Source organism: Canis lupus, chromosome 4 (genome assembly GCF_003254725.2).
Source record: "Canis lupus dingo isolate Sandy chromosome 4, ASM325472v2, whole genome shotgun sequence".
NCBI lineage: Eukaryota > Metazoa > Chordata > Mammalia > Carnivora > Canidae > Canis > Canis lupus.
The window spans coordinates 25722438-25737567 of record NC_064246.1 but is presented as its reverse complement, the minus strand read 5'-3'; positions in this window follow the sequence as shown (position 1 = coordinate 25737567).

The window sequence follows — 15130 nt, the reverse complement described above, 5'->3', positions numbered from 1 at the left end:
CAATGCATCAGCATCCTCTCCATGCCCACCCTAGCAAAAAGCGATCGTCAAAACTTGCTGTGCAAGTAGCATCTCTTGAATCTTTTCATTTATGCTGTTCTTCCAGAAGGACTGACTAAAACGAGAGGCGGCTGGAAAACACAAGCATTAACCAAGAGGATAGGGATCTGGGGAGGAGACAGCCCAGAAATCCCAGGCAAAGGATGGTTATATGATGGAATGAAACATTTCGTTCTGAATTTCTTCGTATATGTGCCCGAAGAAAGCAATTGCAAAAAGCCCCCTAGATCCCTCACCTGGAACAAAGTATTATGAGAACTAAATGGGCTGCCCGTGGGGCACCTGGGTGCTGAGCGTCTGCCTTCGGCTCAGGTCATGATCCCAGGGTCCTGGGATGGAGCCCTGCATTGGGCTCCCTGCTTAGTGGGGAGTCTGCTTCTTCCTTTCCCTCTGTCCCCCCCGCTGACTGTGCTTGCTCTCTCTCTCTCTCTCTGTGTCAAATGGACAGATAAAATCTTTAAAAAAAAAACCCACATATATACATACATACAGAAACGGGCTGGCCTTCCTTCGGCTTCTCAGCTGCTCCTATGTAGTGCTTACCTCTTCCAGCCCCTTACACCTCAACGTTTCTTGGGGTTCTGGCCACTGCCTCTTCTCCCCTGCAGAGTCCCCACCCTGCGGGGGGGGGGGTCCCCTTGCCCCCGGAGCCTCAGTTCACATCTCCGGGCTGATGACTCCTAGAACCCCATGGCGGCCAGTTCCCTCCCCTGTGCTTTCGACCCTCTGTAATCCCACTGCCCATCTCTATCTGACTCTTGCACTTGAATTTCCAACTCAGCTGCACTTTTCATCAGCCCTGCCCCACCGGCTGAGTTCTCCCTACTTCTTCATTTTAGTGAAGAGCTCTGACAGCCACTGTGGCTCACGTCAGTGACGGCTGTCACCTTAGGCTTCCACTTCTCAATTAGTCCCTTGATTTGCTCACTTAGCTTCATCTTTGTTGTGAGTACCCAACTTCAAGGCACCCTCACTTCTCCCCTGGATCCTGGATCATCAAGAGCAGCCCACTGTTGGTCTCTGGGCTCCCATGAGTCTCCATGGAGACTTGCCCATCCAGTCTCCACACGCACATCTTACTAAAATGGAAATCCGATCATGTCACTCTCTGCTTACAACCCCCTAAGGACAAACACCTTGAGAAAGTATAAAGATGCTTCATTATCTGAAAATCTGCTTGTATCTCTAGCCTTATCTCTTGTAATTCTGTTCCCACACACGCTGTGTAATTAAGAAATGCTAAATGCTCTTGCAGTTTCCAGAATGCACCACATTCTCTTACCTCTGGTACTTTGCACATGCTTCTGATTGTACCAACTGAATGCGCTGCCCTCACTCATTTTTACCAGAGTCTCTCTCTGTCTCTGTCTCTGTGTCTCTGAAATCTCAGTTTAGCTGTTACTTCTGGGAAGCCCTCCTGGACCCTCCAAACCTGAGAGAGGTGTTCCTCCTCAGGCTACCAAAATGTCCATCCACCTTTTGTGATGTCACCTATCACTCTGAATCATAATTTGCTGGTGCCTCATCATTCTCTTTCAACTGGCTGTCTCTGATCAGGCCTCCCATGGTTTCAAGGTCCCCATGGCTCCCACACTCTAGCTATGATCGTGCCCTCAGGTGGAGCTCTGTGGTTGTACGGACCACAACTACAGGTTGGCACCACTGCCACTAGGCCTTCTCTACAGAGGACTCTGGGGGAGTGGATCCTAGCTGGCCCTGAGAGTGGCCTGCCTCTGGAGGGTGCTTCCTCTTTCCCTAGCTCCACCTGCATGCTCACCATGTGGGCACCCTGACACCCTCTTCCCAGCACATCTCGTTCTTCTTTGGCCACCTTTGATGCTTCCTCCTCAATCCCCACCAACGCTCTCTGGGGCCAGCTCTGCCTTCTGGGCAGAGGGGTCCTTGCCCTTCTCTGCCATCTGGTCTATTTTCAGAGGGCAAGTGCTTTTCCTTTGCATGAATCAAAAAAAGGAACCCCCATTGGAGCAAATCAGCCTTTCAGGCTTAATCACTCCTGGGCTTGGTTGAGGAAAAGATGTCTCTTCCTCACAAGCAGATGTAGCTCCAATTGGGGTGCCCATCTGAGTGAGCTGAGCCCAGGCTGTGTTTTAGCCTCATTCTTCCTCCTGGAATTCATAAACTACACAAACATATGCCTTCTTGTCTAATATGTTGGGATTAACATCCCTGTTTTATAATTGAACAACTCAAGGTTCAGAGAAGATAAAATGAGGCTGGAATGTCACCTCAGGGATGTAGGATCTCTGGACTCTGGCCTCAAAAGGCAGGTGCTTCCTAGCCAGCTCCCTGGTCTCCTCCCTCCAGCACTTGGTCCTAATCCCAGCTGGTTGCTGGCTACCTACAGTGTTCTCTGTGCCTCTTCCAAAGGGTAAGCATATGTCCTAGCTGGAGGATTGCAGAAGGGCTCCTGCTGTGGTACCTAACCAGGCAGGGCCCCTCTCTCATCTGGGGATGGAAAACTGTTCTCAATTCATCCTCAGGTTAGTGGCACCTTTTCCCAGTGTAGACAAAGCTAGTCCCTGCTAAGCAGACCAGCCTGCCCAACCCCAATTCCTATGGATACCCCCTCTGCCTGACAACTCAGCCCTTGTTGCTATTTCTTGCTTATGCATCGTCAGCAGGACCCAAAATAGTGGTTCCAGAAGTCAATCTCTAAATCAACATCCAGGCCTATGTGTGTGAGCAGCCTGTCTCCACTAGCTGGGCTACAGTGCCCAGAATCTAGGACAGAGCCACACCCTGGGGCTTGAGTTTCAGTAGGTCACCTTCTCGGAGCTCTGAGGTTCGGGCTCAGAATCTGGGGCTGTAGGGAGAAGAGAGAGGAAAGCCCTGAGAAGGCACAGGGTAGGAAGGCTTTGGCCAAAGGTCCCCCAGAGCATCTGAGGAAACCGAGGTTGAGCTTGAGACTGGCATCCCCATCAGGAAGACTTCCTGCCTGCCATGCTTGCCCTGGGAAGTCTGTGATGATGTGTCTGCTCCCCTTCTTCTCTAGAGTGGTCTCACGAAAGAAGTGGGGATGGTGTTAAGAGCACGACTTTGGAGCCAGACTACCTGGATTCAAATCTTACCTCTGCCCTTTACCTGAGGTGTGTGACCTCAGTTAATTTCCCTGTAACTCAGTTTCCTCATCTGTAACATGAGAGTAATGGTAGCCCAACATAGAGGATTTTTTTTTTCAACATAGAGGATTGATGTAATGATTACATGGGCAATAGAAGAGGGGCTTTGTGCAACATGTGGAATGCTCCCCAAAATGAGGACTGTGATTATTATCACAGGACATAGTACGTGGGCCCCTGACATCCTCTGCCGCACAGAGCCCCATCTTGGACTAAAAGGTGGCTGTGCTCTGAGTGTTGAACAAATGATTAAAAATTATCTGACCTAAATGCAACATAGCATTTTGGATTAGATTCTGCAACAGAAGAAGGATGTTAAGTAGAAAAACTGGCGCAATCTGAAAAAAGTTTGTGGGTTAGTCAATAATGTGACACTAATTTTAATTTCTTTGATAAATAAACCATGGTTATGTAAGAGACTGATGTTAGAGGAAGCAGGGTGGTGGGTATACAAGAAATGTCTCTATTATCTTTATAACTCTGTAAATGTAAAATTATTTCAAAATAAAGGGTTAAAAAAACTTGCTGACAATTAAGGGCTGCTTTGTATATGCCAAGGGCTATGTTAAGTGCTTTAGACACACCATTTCCCCCCCAGTTTTATTTCTTTAGAAAAAAACACAAATTAAACATAGCAAAATGTTATGAGTTGTGGGAATATAGGTGCTTATTATGCCTATATTTTCTTTTATATTCTTTTTCTTAAAAAAGATGTATTTATTTCTTTTAGAGAGAGTGTGCATGAGAACAGGGCAGAGGGGTAGAGAGAGAGGGAGAGAAAGAATTTCAAGTAGACTCCCTGCTGAGCAAAAGCCTGACACAGGACTCTATCTTTCGACTCTGAGATCATGACCTGAGCAGAAACCAAGAGTTGGACACTCAAATGCCTGAGCCTCCCAGGTGCCCCTTCTTAAAATGTTTCCTAATTTTTAAAAAATGTATATTTATTTATTTGAGACAGACAGCACAAGCTGTCTTGCAGGGTTAGGAGGGGTGTGCAGGGTTAGGAGGGGCAGAGGGAGAAGCAGACTCCCCGCTGAGCAGGGAGCCTGATGCAGGGGTTGATCCCAGGATCCTGGGATCGGGACCTGAGCCAAAGGCAGACAGTCAACCGACTGAGTCACCAAGGTGCTCCTAACATATTTCCTAATTAAAAAAATCGAAAATAGGGGCACCTGGTTGACTCAGCCAGTTAAGCATCTGCCTTTGGCTCAGGTCCTGATCTCAGGGGCCTGGGATAAAGCCACATGTTGGGCTCCCTGCTTGGTGGGGTGTCTGCTTCTCCCTCTCCCTCTGCGCTTCTACCTCCCACTGCTTGTGCTCTTGCTCTCTCTCTCTCTCTCAAGTAAGTAAGTAAGTGGGATCCCTGGGTGGCACAGCGGTTTGGCGCCTGCCTTTGGCCCGGGGCGCGATCCTGGAGACCCTGGATCGAGTCCCACGTCAGGCTCTCTGCATCGTGCCTGCTTCTCCCTCTGCCTGTGTCTCTGCCTCTCTCTCTGTGTGTGTGACTATCATAAATAAATACATAAAAATTAAAAAAAAGTAAGTAAATAAAAAAATAAAATCTTTAAAAAAATAAATTGAAAATCAAAACTAATTTGATTACCATTTAAAATTAGAAATGTCCTATTCTATATATTTAGGTTTTGAAACCTGTATCAAATGGATTTAAGGAAGTATTCTGAATGTAAATCATACCATTTTTATTGGCTTCAGGCCTAAAACACAGCAAATTCACACATTATCCTTTTAAAAATTTCTAGAGGCTTTATTATGGATAATTTTGTTTTAAGAAAAGAAAAAGGTAATGATGACCCAGTTTATAGTGTATAGTGTTTAGATGAAATAACTGTGATCAAAGAGGCCCTAAGCCACTATTAAGTCAAACTATAGATTATTTATCCCATCCTCACAACCCTATGGGATAGGTTCCTAACATCACCCCGACTTTAGAGATGAGAACACAGCTGTAGAGAGGTTAGGCCAAAGAGTCCCTAAACCCTAACTGAGAGCTTATTATGTACCAGTGAACTAGTCAAGGTAGGCTAATGGCTCTGACAAGCAACCCTAGGTTGGTGGGGGCATGGAGGGTAGAAGGAGCAAGCATGGAGGATGGAGAGGTCAGAAGTATTATGTCCCCTCTGGTTACATGGGCAGAACTCAGTCACATGGCCACACGCAACTACGAGGGAGGCTGGGAAATGTAGTCCACCAGAGTGCCCAAGAAACCGAGGATACTGCAGATCCTGGTGATCACGAATACAGCAGTTATTGGTGAGACATATGTCATCGTTTAAGTCTCATAGCCCATAAGAGGTCGATGCTATTGCATTATTCTCATCTTACAGTTGTGAAAAATGAGGCTGAAAGGGTTTAAGTAAGCTTTCTCAAGGTGGCTTAGCCAGCAGTGGTAGAATCATAATACACTTCCTGAACCTTCTTCATTCTGGGTTGGCCTTGGTGACTTGCTTGGCAATAGAATTTGGAGCAGACATGGTATTCTGTGACTTCTGAAGCTGGGTCTGAAGATGCCTTATAACTTCTCCCTGGGTCTCTGGGAACACTCTGGGAGCCCTGAGCCCCCATACAAGAAGCCACACAGCTCTAAGACCACCATGCTAGAGAGGCTGTGTGTAGACAAACTGATCAATTCAGTCTCAGCTGAATTGAGCCTTCCAGCTTCTTTCCAAGGTGCTACTTAAATGAATCCATGTTGGACTCTCCAGACCAACATGTCTGGTAGCTAATACCCCTACCATGGAGTGACCTCCATCAATACCACATGGAACAGAAGAATAGTCCATCTGAGCCTGCCTGAATTAAGGATCCTAAAATCCTGTGCTAGAAGAAAATGTCTCTTGTTTTAAGTCACTGCATTTTGGGGTAGTCCATTATGTATGAATACACACCCAGCACAGCAGCAGGTTCAGCTCTGACCAAAAGCCCTGGCTTTTCAATACCCGATTCGCCTCTGGAGGAATGGAGGAATGAGGGAAGGACAGAGCAGCCACATCCATCCACTCCACTGCTGACAGAGCGCAAGAAGATGGGCTCCCACATTTCAGAGGAATACGGAGGGCAACAGGGCCCTGGCTTCTCTCTGCTCAGAGCCCCCACTCAAGATTGGAAGATAGTTAGGGGCTCTAGGAGGATACTGGTGGCAAAGGCCTTAAGGTGGGCAGGGTGGAGAGGCTGCCAGAAAGGGAACACCCCCTCCTCACCTCTCTCTGTTCTAAGCTCCAACTAGCCTAATATCCAGGCCAACAGATGCCTACTGAGAAGCCCCAAGACTCCCTGGCTACCGAGGGACCCCTGTGGGTCTGCTGGCCTCTAGCTTCCAGTCTGGTCTTGACAGCTGCCTCCTCCATTTCCTCTCCCATGGGAGGGTGGGGGTGAGGTGGGAGGGCAGCCACAGTATGGACTCTGCAGCCACTGGGGCCTTGGGAAAACCTGGTTCGAGGAAATTTCAAAGGGAAATACCCACCCGGTCCCTAGCCAGGTAGTGCCCCCCCTGGCAGGTAGGAGAAACCAATTCTCAGTATTCTCATTTTCCTCAGCTCACTCTGCTCTTCCCAGTTTATTCCCCCAGACTTCTGCACTAGCTTCCTTATCCATGCTTCCTGAGCCATTTGAGGTCTGGTCAGCCTGGTCCTCTGTCCTGGGGAGCTGTTAGAATTTCCCCTCCTCTGTGATTTCCTACACCTCAGCTGCTCCTTCAGAGCCTTCCATCAGCCCATCTGTGTGCCCTCCCTCCCTCAAAGCCCTCCCCTTTTCACAGATATTCAGGCTTTGCATTCTATACCCTCTAGGCCTAAAAATGGGACTCCTGGGACCCACAACTGGGACCCAAAAGACTAGCTATCAAGCTTTGGAAGCCTCTGGCTCAGTGCTGCTGACCGCTAGGGCCATCCTGACTTTGGTAGTGACTGGGGATGGGGGTTGCTACTTAGGCCAACTTGAGAAAAATTGAGAAGTAATTGAGTACAGGTTGATTTCCCCAGGATCATGTGGATGCTTTAAAAGGGGGTGCTGGGGAAGGCACTGGTTTTCCTGGAATGACAAACTAGCAGACAGGACTACTAAGGGAAAGCTTAGGGGGAGGGATGAAGGGATGCTTCTAGTTCCTTTTAGACCACACACCACAGATAAAAATACGCGCTCTGTACCATCCACGCAAGGCCCCCATCATGCCGGTATTGGCATGGTTTCCTTTCTCAGGTATTCCTGGTGTCACACGCTCTCTACTATATGGCTCTGCTGTCCTAGCCATAGTTGGTTGCACCAGGATGGGCACCTGGGCACAGACTTCTACTTGATTCCAATATCCTCCCCTTTTGTTAAAGAACCTCAGTTATTAGCTGGCTGGCAATGAACCCAGTTAACATAGAACATCTCCCAACCTCCCTTGCTGGTAAGCGTGGCCAAGTGACTACATTTTGGCCAATGAGATGTAAGTGGAATTCATGTGTGGAACTTCTGATAAGTATCTTTACAGGGGAAAGGGGGAGTGCCCTTTGATTTGTCCTCTTCACAGTGCTGCTTGAAGTGTGAAGAGGATGGGCTCATCCTGGACTGCCTCTGCCTCCACACTTCCTTTACCAAAACCAGAAATGCTTATCCTGTTTTTTAAGTCTTTGTTCCTTGCAGCCTAACGTGGTCTTAAGTGTTAAATCTCCTAACTCAGAGCGAGCTAGAGTCCTGTGGGGTGGTCTAATGTGAGAGGCCGCCAGTGATGGGTGCTCTATCCCAGACAAGACTGCTGACCTAGTGAGGTCCTCTCTTGGAGGGGCTGAGTGGGAGACAGGAGCAGGATCAGTGGGGAGGTAGTGTGAGAGAAGTCGGGAAACAGGAGCCATAAGGCAGCAGAATCTCAAAGGAGAGAAGCAGAGGGAGTCAGCTGGTAGTTACAAGAATATCAGAAGCTGGGTGGCTCAGCGGTTTAGGGGTGGCTCAGCGGTTTAGTGCCTGCCTTGGGCCCAGAGCATGATCCTGGGGTCCCGGGATCAAGTCCTACATCGGACTTCCTGCATGGGGCCTGCTTCTCCCTCTGCCTGTGTCTCTGCCTCTTTCTCTCTCTCTCTCTCTCTCTCTCTCTCACTCTGTCTCTCATGAATAAATAAATAAAATCTTAAAAAAAAAAAAAAAAAGAGTATCAGAAGCCAAGCAGGGAAAAGCCAAATCTGCAGAAAACCAGAGCCACAGGATGAGGAGCAGCCGGCACTTGAGGAGACCCCAGGTTAACCTGGTCACCAAAGTCATGGTATATCTTGGGCATCATTCCCATTCTCCTAGAGATCCTAGTTTTCAAGTATGTTCTTTCAATGAGTCTCTGAGGTCACTTGAGTCTCAGTCTACCTTTTGGCCTGAAGGAATCTCATCTATTTATCTCATGCACGTTAATCAGACCACAGCCATGGCCAGACAAGAATGAGCCCTTTTGGCAGGACAATGGGTCAGTGGGTTCAGGACAGGTCCAGAAATGACCACCACACAGAGGTGCCCGGCTGACCTGACTCTCAATCTAGCTTTGTCCCTCCTGAGAAGTAGCAGGGCACCTAGCCACCCATGGCGAGACTATGACACATCCCACTAGTGCCACCAAGCCGAGCTGCCTGGGGTGGGAATGGAGTGACGGGCGAACAGGAAGGAGCCTTGGACACACGTGGCCTTGGGTTTTCACTCGGACGCTACCCTCTCACCACCTGCCTGAGCCTCGGGACCTCACATGTCTCAAGGGTAAACCTGAGGAGGACACAGTGTCGCACAGATCCGCGCAAGGATGAGGACAGGGAAGCAGCCTAGCGCCTAGTACATGGAGGTGCTTCACCAAAGCTTACGTGTCTTTCCTTCCAGGGGGTTGGGAAAGAAGATCTGGATCCTCATCCTTCCTGAACGGGAAGGGTGAGAGGGCTGGTCGCACAGACCCCAGGAGACACGGAGTCTTTTCCTGCAGCTTCTAGAACAGCAGTGGGGCACAATGAGGCGGCCACAGCCAGCCCGTTTCTAAAAGGCCATCATCTGGATTTACTTTCACATTCTTTAAAATAAATGTGTATGATTTATAAACTTTTGCCAAGCAGTTTTACATACATAACAGGCTCTGCATTCTATTACAGGTTTCTTAAGTATGGTTGTAAACTTACATTAGGATATTAGGCTGTAATGACAAATGCAGCCCTCTTACATAAAACCCCAATTCTCCAAACAGTAGAATATTTGCTTAATGAAAAGAGTTTTACAGGCTCTCCAGACTCCCAGCTCATCTTTATTCTGGTCCTTAGTTTAGAGAAGAAGAGAGAAAAATCTCTCTCTCTCTCTCTCTCTCACACACACACACACACACACACATGCATGCACTCACTTCCTCATTTTTTCAACAAAAACTCTGATGTGGTCTGGCCAAAGGCTATGAGTATTCATGCACACACATACACACACACATGCACATGTGTGTGCACACACATTTCTGAAGGAGGCTTATGAGAAAAATCTGGTATGTCTTGGAATTTTGCTTCTTTTCAATTATAGCTCAATAAAAATGTCCTCATAAAAATTCTAGGTAAGCAGTCGCTTTGCCAGCAGGATGGGGCTACCCACATCCCAGAGAGGCCTGCCTGGTGAGACTGGGGGTGAAGGGCAGGGAGCCAAAGGTGGTTCCTTCACCATCCCTCCACCCCCTCATCCTCATACACACGTACCATACACACAACGAATTCCTCTAAGGAACGGGGAACAGCCTATGCTAGGGAGGAGGTAGAGGGAAGCTTCCTTTCTTTTCTCTTTTAAGATTTTATTTATTTATTCATGAGAGACACAAAGAAAGAGGCAGAGACATGGGCAGAGGGAGAAGCAGATTCCCTGTGGGGAGCCCGATGCAGGACTTGATTCCAGGACCCCAGGATCATGACCTGAGCCAAAGGCAGATACTCAACCACTGAGCCACCCAGGCGTCCTGGAAGCTTTCTTTCTGAAGCCTCTTTAAGTCTGTCCAGCCGAGAGGCCAGCAGGGGCATATTATTTGGGGCCTAATATTTTGAAAATACTATACAGCTGTGTTTTTCGTTGCTCTCTGCCATTGCCAAGTTCCCTAGAAGTAGAAGTAGCAGAGAAATATAGGACACCGGTTAGATTTGAATTTCAGATAAGCAACAAATAATTTTTTAGTATATATATATATATGTCCTAAATATTGAAAAGAACGTACTTATGCCAAAAACCCTACCTGGAAGTCATTTTGTCAGTATGGCCCCAGGGAAATGGGAAAGGCAGGCCAAATCCTCTAGGAGGAGGCTCAGAAGATATTCTGGTAAGAAAAGCAAAGCAAGTGGATGGTTGAAGAAGACTGAGGAAGGGGAGCTGGCAGTGAGGCCTACAGATGGGGACCTCCACTGGGTAAGACAGTGTCCCAGGGACAAAGTGAAAAGGGGGGCACTTAACTCTTTTACCCACTTGGGCATCTAGAAGGAAATCATTTCATCCAACATCAGGAGCAGCCAGGCTCAAGGGGTCCCACAGCATGAAGACCCCCACCCCACCTTGCCTCTTGCAGTAAGCCCTGAGGTACATCCATTATCCATGTTGGGGAAGAGAGAATTCTGAGAGCTTGAGCTTTTAACTGGGAAGAGACTGAGATATTATTATTTAGCAAAATGAAGAGTCCTGAATTCCCAGCAGGGTGGGTGTGCCTTGTGGGGGAGATTAGATAAGAGAATGGACAATAAAGGTCCCTCACTTTCCTTGTACATCCCAGTGAAAAGAAGGACAGCAATCTGAGGGCAGTGACATAGCATATCTTGTTGTAACTTTTCCTTCACTTTCTAGAACACCATCTAGCACATAGCAGGTGCTATATGGGGATGGGCAGAGTGAGTGAATTTTCAACCCACTGTAACTCAAACCCCCTCTGCCCCTACAGTGATGAGGGTCTCCCTGGGTCTGGGCTGTACTCTGTCCCCAAGATGAGTCCCCAGTGTGAGACCATGTACACAGGCACCGAAGGAGTAAGTTGCTTAATAAAACATGAACTTCTTTCCTAACTCAATCTATTAGCGCCTTATGCTAGGATAAGTTACATCACCAGGGTCAGAAAGCCGTTGTTGAAACAATACTCATCCTATGCTAGCGTCTGTGTTAAACACTTTATATCATTCATTTATTCCTGAACACACTAACCCCTCAAAGTCAAAGCTTTCAGGTGATCCTTTATAATTCACCATCAAAATGTCCTTAGAGGGGTGCCTGGGTGGCTCAGTTGGTTAAGCGTCTGCCTTCAGTTCAGGTCAGGATCCCGCGATCGAGCCCTTGCTCAGTGGGGAGTCTGCTTCTCCTTCTCCCTCTGTCTCTCCCTCTGCTCGTCTTCTCTCACTCTCTCTCAAATAAATAAATAAAATCTTTAAACAAAACAAATCTAGAGTCTCTCTCACTTCTCACACATGGCCACAACCATCCTTGACCAAGCCACAAGCACCTCTTGCCTGAACAACCAGAATAGCCCCCTCACTGGTTCACCTTTTCTTTACCACATTCCATTCCCCATATACCAGTCAAAATGTTCTTTAAAAATAGATCATGTAAGCACCCTCCCTAGAATAAATTCCAAACTCTTTCACCCTGGCTGCAAGGCCTTGTGGTTATAGGCTCTCTCATCTGCTAACGCTCTCTCCCTCACTCTCCGTAATGCAAGCACTCTGGCTTTTGAATGCATTAGGGTAGGTTGCTGTAACACCCTCCCCCCCACAAATACGATGGCTTAAGTGAACGGCTGTTTCTTTCTCTCTCACATCATTGTACAGAGGTCGGTGGGCAGTCCAGATTGGCAAGGGGACTTGGTTTCAAGAGGTCACATAGGGACCCAGGTTCCTTCCACCTCATTGCTCTGCCATCCTTGAGAGTCTTATTCTCGTCTGCTGGGTGGAACACCTCTATGTTCTATGTTTTTCCACTGTTGCTACTTCCTAGGTACTTCAGCATTATTTATATGTTCCCTTAATCCTGCTCACTCTCTGTATGTAATCCCTTCCTTAGCATCTTTTCATGTAGGGCACCTGGGTGGCTTAGTGGTTGAGCATCTGCCTTTGGCTCAGGTCATGATCCTGGGGTCCTGGGATCAAGTCTCACATCGGGCTCCCGTAGTGAGCCTGTTTCTCCCTCTGCCTATGACTCTGCCTCTCTCTGTGTCTCCCATGAATAAATAAATAAATAAATAAATAAAATCTTAAACACACACACACAACCCTCCTCCCCCCCGGATTGTTTCATGTAAACCATCCCTGATGAACTCTGCCCTTTGTTGGACCCTGACTGATCAGGGTACACAATGTGTCAAAGTCAATCCCTTCCTAAAATTGAGCTCACTCCAGCTGATAGGATTAGCTCAAGGGACTTGTCTTGACTAAACTGTTGTGGGTTGGCTAATGCCTGTCACTGAACAAAACTTCATAACGGTATGAGGTTACATTACTCTCAGGCAACAAGTATTTATTGAGTGCCTACTGGGTCCATAACTGACAAGCATATTATCATGAGATGCTCCCATCCAGCCTTCTCCCCCCAGTGCCAAAGTGGGTCTTCTCAGAGCATTTTTACAGCTCCTTGGCTCTTCTGGGCAACCCTTGGCCCTTGTGCACCCCATCACAGTCCTTACTCACTGAGTTGTCAGTGTTCACTGGGATCTCTGCTTTCTTACTGAACAGTGAATTCACCCAAGGAAGGTCCTGATTCCCAGCCTCCCTGTTCTGCCACCTGCTTCTAGAACAGTCTGGACACAGAGTAGGGTGTCACCTCAGTAAATGTTGGCTCCCAACATTTTGTTAATTTAATCCTTTTTAAGGACTTTTTAATCCATCCGGTGAGCATTAACATAAAATTAACCAGTTAGAGAATGAGAACAAGAACAGCAATGACTAGAATGTATTCGTTGCTTCTTCTTTTTTTTTTTTTTCGTTGCTTCTTCTAAGCCAAGAGCTTTGTATGCATTATCCTCTATAACCTGCACAATAACCTATAGGTAAGGTCCTGTTATTATTTCCAATGTACAGGCTCAGCGAAGTTAAGGGACTTGCACCAGCTCAGGGCTCAGTGGCAGGGGTAGGATTTGAACCTAAGTCTTTATGCTTTGAAAGCACATGCTCTTCCCTCTTTTGCTTTCCTGCTTCCCACACACGAGTAATCACACTGTCAAGCCTCATCAATGTCACTTTGATCTACTAACGGGCCGTGAAGAGGGAAGTGCCATCTCTCTGTAAAATCAACAAGTCCTGGCATGAAGACAGAGGTGCTAATAGAGACACAAGTTCCCCGTTTGCCGAGGTCACTGACAGACTTGCACGGGGCTCAAATGGCATTCAGCCTCCTGGGAAAGGGAGGAGTTTGGGGGACCGCTGCCCACTGCCCAGGCCCTGGGTCCTAAGGGCTCCAGAGCCCCCCAGCAGGAGGCGGGCAGCAGGCATGCTCTGTGTTTTGACAGCCAGGGAGATAAACAGAGGTATCGGTTTCAGTTAAACATCCCTGGTGCTTAGACCTTCTCTCCAAACACAATGTCCTCACATTGCTTGGCTATCAGAGTCAAGAGTGACAGCTTCACAACTGATATGGACGGCCAGCTGCCTGCAAACTCTGGGCGAGCCGCAGAAACCTCTAAGGCCTCTGTACAATAGGCTTCAGGAAATGGGGACAAGTCATGCTGGGAGGAGGGGAGGTCTGTGATCATCCAATGGGAAGGAGGCAGGTCAGGCCTGGGAAGAAGGGCAATGGAAGTTCCATCCCATATTCCCATCCCCACACCACCTCGTCTCATCCTCAGAGATCTAGACCTGGGCTGTCTGGCATGCAACCCATCAGCCCCCTGGGGCTATTGAGCACTTGAAATATAGCCAGTCCAAGTTGAGGTGTGCTGCAAGTGTTTTAAAATCTGTGTGTAAAACACAGATTTCAAAAACTTTGTACGGAAGAAAGAATGTCAAATATCTCATTGAGTTTTCATATTGATTACATGGTGAGATGATAATATTTGGGGTATAGTAGGTTAAATAAAATATTTTATTGAAATTAATTTCACCTGTTTACTTTTACTCTCTAATGTGGCTACCAGAAAATTTTCAATTGTATACATGGCTTGCATTATATTTCTGTTGGACAGTGCTGCTCTGGAGGACCAAAAATGAAATGAAATCGAACTCAAAGCGAACAAATGTAAATATTTTTATCAAAATGCAAATTAAATGAAAACAATAGAAAAACAAAATTACTTCCATGTATATTTTCAAGATAGTTCTTTTTCTAAAACATCCAAAGTTGCTATTAAAAATAAAAGGATGAATACATAATTATTGAATCTCAAAGTTTTATTTTATTTTTTTAATTATTTTATTTTATTTTATTTTATTTTATTTTATTTATGATAGTCACACAGAGAGAGAGAGAGAGAGAGGCAGAGACACAGGCAGAGGGAGAAGCAGGCTCCATGCACCGGGAGCCCGACATGGGATTCGATCCCGGGTCTCCAAGATCGCGCCCTGGGCCAAAGGCAGGCGCCAAACCACTGCGCCACCCAGGGATCCCGAATCTCAAAAGTTTTAAATAAAAATTATCTAAATGTACCTGAAAGCCTTAGCTGATTTCTTCGAAAGTTCTCCTAAACTATTGTTATAAAAATAAAATTATTTAAAAAATAAAATAAAATCATTGAGAATTCTAGTAGCCAATGTAAAGAATCGACATTATGCTTCACACTTATTACATCTGGATGTACCTACCTATACCTAAAAGAATACTATGAATTGTTTAAGATACCAACATATTATTCAGTTATTGTGTAACAGTTGTGACTATCACACTGATTCTGGATCCCTTCAAAAACCCCGAAGCAGAGCATAGAGATAACATAGGCACTCACCACTACTAGATTTTTGTATTGGGTGGACGACTCGGTA